This window comes from Acinonyx jubatus, chromosome B1, assembly GCF_027475565.1.
Source record: "Acinonyx jubatus isolate Ajub_Pintada_27869175 chromosome B1, VMU_Ajub_asm_v1.0, whole genome shotgun sequence".
Taxonomy (NCBI): Eukaryota; Metazoa; Chordata; class Mammalia; order Carnivora; family Felidae; genus Acinonyx; species Acinonyx jubatus.
Window position 1 is genome coordinate 5,130,238 of NC_069382.1, and position 6,100 is coordinate 5,136,337.

Below are 6,100 nucleotides of genomic sequence, written 5' to 3' on the forward strand. Positions count from 1 at the left end.
ACTTGGTATTAAAATATCCAAAATGCCCAAAGTAATCTAGAGGATCACTGAAATCCTATCACTGCAAATCCTACCAGGTTTTTTTTTTTTCCAGAAGAAGAAAAAAGTAATTCTAAAATTCACATGGAACCACAGAAGACCCCAAATAGCCAAAACAATCTTGAGAAAGAAAAACAAAACTGGAGATCCCAAACCTCCCAATTTCAATATATATAAAACGAAGCTACAGTAATTAAAACTATGTGGTACCAGCATAAGACAGACATGTAAACCAATGGAATAGACTAGAAACCCAAGAAATAAACTCACACATATTTGGTCAACCGATCTTCAACAAGGATGCCGCAAATGCACAACAGAGAAAGAACAGTTTTCCAGTAAACAGTGTTGGGAAAACTGGATATTCACATGCAGAATAATGAAATTAGACCCCTATCTTCCACCATACACAATAAACTCAAAGTGGATGAGAGACTAAAACCAAGACCTGAAACTATACAACTCCAATGAGAAAACACGGGCAGGAAAGCTTCATGATAGTGGTGTTGGCCCCAGCCATTTTAGAGCCAACTTGTGGATCCCCTGGGAATCCAGCCACATTCTAGGCCCACCCTGTCATTTCCTGATAAACCAGCCTGCCTTGCTGGTCAGGTGGTGCTGTGTGGCCTGAGAGGCACAGCGAAATATTTAAGAAAGCAAGATATGAAGGCACTCTGTATTTATTTTTGTGAATCGTCTAGATAAATGTTAGCACTAAAAAATGTCCGAAGAAATACTATGTTTTCACAAGCAGCAGACACAGACCTATAAATACAGAGAACAAACCGATGGTTGCCAGAGGGGAGGGAGGAGGTGGGTCGTAGGCAAAACAGGTGAAGGGTAGAGGGAAGTGAAATACAGGCTTCCAGTTATGGGATGAGTACCTCACGGGATGAAGGGTGCCGCATAGGGAACACGGTGAACGGTGCTGTAACAGTGTTGTATAGAGACAGAGGGTAGTTACTCTTGGGAACACAGCATCAGTATAGAGTCCTTGCGTGACTACTTGTACACCTGAAATGAATGCAACATTGTTTATCAACCATACTTAAGGTTAAAAAAAAAAAAGAAAAACAGGAAAAATTGTTTTAAGAGTCAATGCATTTGTGCCGATGCTAAGCTACTGTGAAATTTTGATTACTTTAAGTACAAAGGCTGAGACGGGAAAGGAAGACAACTGGTTGGATTCCTTAAGAAAGTAGAATTGTACGGATAGATGTTTCTTGTTTTCTTTGGTGCCCTCTTTATTCCCTCAACAGGTAACTTGAGGGCCTTCTCTGCTGAGGACTTGGCTGGACACAGATGATGTAGACTAAAAACAACACAACAAAAACCAAAACCTTAACGACCACAAATGGTGCTCATGGTAGGACGTGACGCATGTTGGGCCAAAGACGAACATGGCGGCTTCAGAGCGCAGGGGAGGGTGCCTCTCACCCTGGAGGAAACGGCACGCAAGGGGGTTCCCAGCAGGGCTGGATGGAGTAGGACATCTACAAGACAGTAGATGACAGTCAGATAAAGAAGGAAGAAAAGTCCAGGATCACAGGAGATCACAACAAACTGTGTACACGCACACGTCCATGTATGTACATACGCACACAGATATACGTCCACGCACGTTGATTTTCTCCATTGCATGGCTGTCACTGTGCTGGGCTAGCACAGTATACACAAGAACAGTCCGCCACTTGCCTACTGTGGGAGACTCCCTACGCACACAGCAGATCTTTCAATTATGCACGTGATCTCCGACACGTGGCAAACCATCCCCACCGAAATAGGGCTTCTCATCTAGCTTCCACAACGGGATGTCAACCCCCACCCTCGGGGTGCCAGAGAAGTCGGCATGGCTCTTCAGGGCTGTCATTCTTTGGAACAAAGACTCACCTGCCAGCTGATATGTCTTAGTGGCTCCTGTTAATTTGACAGCATTGACCGGAGACCCCGGGTGCCGTGTCAATATGTTACGTGAGCTGAAGTCCTCTCAGAATGATCAGGGTCAGCAGTCAAGGCTCCATCCTCAGTGGCACTGGTATCAAAGACAAAGAGGCAGGGACAATTTACTTTTCATCCTCTATTGTCAGCCCTGCCCCAAATACGCCAATGGTTTGCAGCCACATTTGTGGAAACTTTAACAGGCCAAGGGGCCCGTGCCACGTAGGGAGATCTGGGGCTTGCTGTATTTAATTTTCCAGAGACCCTGGGATACATTTGGCCACAGAAAAAGGAATGAGCTCAGGGAGCAGGGGGCCCCACGGTGAACCCCGGCCGGCCACGTCCCGGGAACAGAGATTTTGACCAGAACAATCATATGCAGCTCAAACATTAAGATACAAGTTCTTGTGGCAAAATCAAGTAGCATGATACAGTGTCCTCGTCTAGAAAAAGAGAAACTGAGGTGTGCAGCAGAGACATTTGCTTACCTGAGGGTAAAACACTACCAGGATTGAAATATAATTCGGGGGCAGGGGTAGGAAGACAAAGAATTTGATTAAGACACTTCTTGGTACATCAGGCAGCCCCGCTGATCGGTAGAATCATGCACAAAGGAGTCCTGAGCAATGACCTTCGGATTAACGGCAAAACCCAAAACCCCTGAAAAGACCAAGTTGTACCTGCCCAGCATCTAGTCTGTTGTCGTCTGGTCCCTGTGACTTTGGGACTTTGTTTTCCTTTGGGAAATACCCTTCCCTCGTCTTCAACCCATGAGTTTGGACAGGATGGAGGCACTCATGCCTCTGGTCCCCCAGGATTGCACTGCCCTGGCCTCACCACTCACTTTTCACCCTAATCTGGGCGAGCAGTGTGTGTACGAAGGACAGTAAGGAGACCCAGCTCTGGTACTTGGATTAGAGACGCCGATCAGGGGAGACACTGTGTCCTCTGCACTCGCTCCGCGTATAGGACTGAGCCTGAAGTGAACCGTCGCCACCCCGCAGGGAGCTTATCCGAGAAGGGAGTCAGTTCAAGGTGAGGCAGAGAAAGGACAGAGAGAGGGACAGTGTCCTGAAAACAGTGTCCCTGGGTCTGGCTGAAACTAGTCATACGTATGAGGATTTTCTTTTAAATCCCTTTGTCTCAGTCCACAAGTCAATCCTGACGGGTTTTGTCAGTTCAACAGAAATAAATCTATTACAGGGGCACCTGGGTGCTTCAGTCGGTTAAGTGTCCGACTCTTGGCTCGGCTCAGGTCATGATCTTCAAGGTTCTTGAGATGCTGTGCTGACAGCACGGAGCCTGCTTAGAATTCTGTCTCCCTCTCTCTACTCCTCCCCTACTTGAAGGCCCCAAGGTGAACGCGCGCGTGCTCTCTCTCTCTCTCAAAAGAAATACATAAGCTTAAAAAGAAAAAAAAAAAAAGAACTCTTACAAACTATGGTGGGGAGGACTGTGTCCCCTATAATCTCCTGCTTGTGAACTGGATTCGTTACATGACAAAAGGGACTTCACAGATAGAAATAAAGCAGCTCGATCAGCTGACCTCAAAATAATATGAAATGGTTCTGAGACACAATTTCTAACCTGTGTGTGGCCAGCGATGAGGGTCCCACTCACCAGAACCAGCTGGATGCCTGCAACTAACCTCCATTCTGACGCACCCCGTGCCCTCCCCCCCGCTCCACCGCCTCCACCCTGAGTTAGCACCAGCTTCCACAGGCTGAGAGCTCAGTCCTGCAAGAAGGTCCCCACCTCGGCTTCAGGGCTCAGTCACAAGCCCAGGCTGTCACCAGTACTTTCTGATCTGCTGGTTATAAGATCAGAGGTACCTACGAACCCATCCAACCCATCATCAGGAGGATTGATTTGCTAGAGCAGCCACAGAACTCAGAGAAACATTGTACCTACTGTATTACTGACTTCAGGCAGATTGCTGAAATCACCAACATTGGCGATTGATTCAACCTCCAGCTCCCTGGCCACCCCCAGAGGTCCAGGGTGGGGCTGAAGTTCTAGCCTCTAGGGATGGCTGGCTCCTTTTATCAATGAGTCCCCGCCTGTAAGGCTTTCCAAAAAGGCAACTCATTGACATAACAAAAGACTCTTTAATTGCTCTCGGAAGAAATTACCAGGGTTCCAGGTGCTCTGTGTCAGAACCTGATTGGCCCCCAGAACCTCCAGAAGGAAATGCACGCTTATCCGCTGGCCCCCAGGTTGGAGCCAACAAACCAGCCAAGCCCAGCCGACCTCTGACCTACAGAACGGTGAGCTCACACATTTGGGTTCTTCTCAGCCACAAATGTCATGGTCCTTGGTATGCCATCAAGGGAACAAAGCAGCACATGTTCTAACACATCTGTTCTAACACATTCAGCAAGTTAAAAATCCCATCCTGCCCTCTGATTGTTCATTGCCGTTATGCTGTTGTCTTTTGGATGTGGAACTACTCAGGAGAAAGGGTTTGAAATGTGTATTTATTTATTTTGAGAGCGGGAGAGACAGCAGGGGAGGGACAGAGAGAGAGGCAGACAGAATCCCAAGCAGGCCCCGTGCTGTCAGTGCAGAGCCCGAAGCAGGGCTCGATCTCACCAACCATGAGATCAGGACCTGAGCCGAAATCAAGAGTCGGATGCTTAACCCACTGAGCCTCCCCAGGAACCCCAGAGGAGAAGGGTTTTTAAAAACGCTAAGACACCCACACCACGGACGCAGCTAGCGATGTCGAGATGGTCCCCGATGCACAGCGCATGTTTAAATACTATACACGAGCACGGAGAGTGCAGACACAGTCATAACGGGGGCAAAGTGTGTGGGAGCCACAGGGAAGGCTGGGCCTTTTCCCTTTAGAGACACACATGCAGGCTCCTTGCTCTGGTAAGTGGGCTTCTGTCCTCAGAGGAACAGTCTCAGGTCACAGCCCACAGACTTTGGTCGCTGAGTGTGTGCTCAGTCAAGAGAAACAGTGATCTGTCACTGCTGGGACTCTCCTAAGGATGGATTTCTCAGCTCCCTGTTACTTCCAGTACCAGGAAGTAACAAACACTCACCACGTCAGCAAGTCAGGTCTAGGTTTTCCTTATTCCCTGCGGTTTAGTCAATATTTTACTTCATCAACTGTTCCTTCCTTCCTTCCTCATTATACCAACTAAGCTCCCACATATTCAGACTGGCCAGTCGGTGAGTGATTGGCCAAAGGCCACTTTAAGGGCCAACGTCCTTTTATGTAGAAACCATGAAAATGAATGGACGCCCCTATCTCTGCCCTGAAAATGGGTTGCTGAGTGCTCTCTCTCATTTCCAACTTACAACGTGGAGGCAAAACCTTCAGAGGAAGTGTGTTGAGAACGAGGAGAAATGTTGGAATTCTCTGCAGCTAATGGCCTCTTTTGATGGTCCGGGGAGCCCACTGCTGACGTGTGGGATGTCCCGACTGGGAAAACCAAAGCATAAACTCAGGAGGATGATCCATCACACAGCCTCAAAGAGATAGGACAGCACTGGTTTTGTCCCTTCAGAGCTCTTGGTAGCCACCCTAATTTCTGTTAAATGAGAACACCACAATACAGCTATCACTATAAATACTTAGCAGTTTGTTAACACTTAACTAGAAAGACAATAGAAGCAAGTGATTCTACAGATCAGCATTTGGACAGGGGCCAGGTTGGTTTTGAAAGGGCTGACCAGGGGCGCCTAGGTGGCCCAGTTGGTTAGGCCTCTGGCTCTTGGTTTTGGCTCAGGTCATGAGCTCATGGTTGCCTGCGTGTGAGCCCCGTATCAGACTCTGGGACGACGGCATGGGGCCTGCTTGGGATTCTCGCTCTCCCTCTTTCATTCTGTCCCTCCCCCACCCATGCTGTCTCAGTTTCTTAAAATAAATAAGCTTAAAAAAATTGATTAAATAAAAAAATAATGGGCTGACCAAAGCAAAACTGGTCTTACACCATAAATATAACCATAGCAGACCCAAGACCTTACACAATTAATTCATATTCCATCAGGAATATGTGTGTCTGGTTTTTTTTTGGGGGGGGGTGGTAGAGGGAGTGAGGTACACATGAGTGTATGGGGGAGAGGGTTGTGTGTGTGTATGTGTATTTATTTCTTACTGAGTCACCTGCAA

At 47.6% G+C, this 6,100-nt stretch overlaps 1 long non-coding RNA gene across 1 annotated transcript; it reads right to left on the bottom strand.

Moving 5' to 3' along the window:
• Positions 1-1,096: 1,096 nt before the first annotated feature.
• Positions 1,097-4,030, bottom strand: LOC128314208 (uncharacterized). The gene is made up of 3 exons (XR_008295701.1): positions 3,889-4,030; positions 1,930-2,071; positions 1,097-1,532 (listed from the first exon to the last, which is right to left on the bottom strand). It is a non-coding gene; the product is annotated as an uncharacterized LOC128314208 (long non-coding RNA).
• Positions 4,031-6,100: the final 2,070 nt, after the last annotated feature.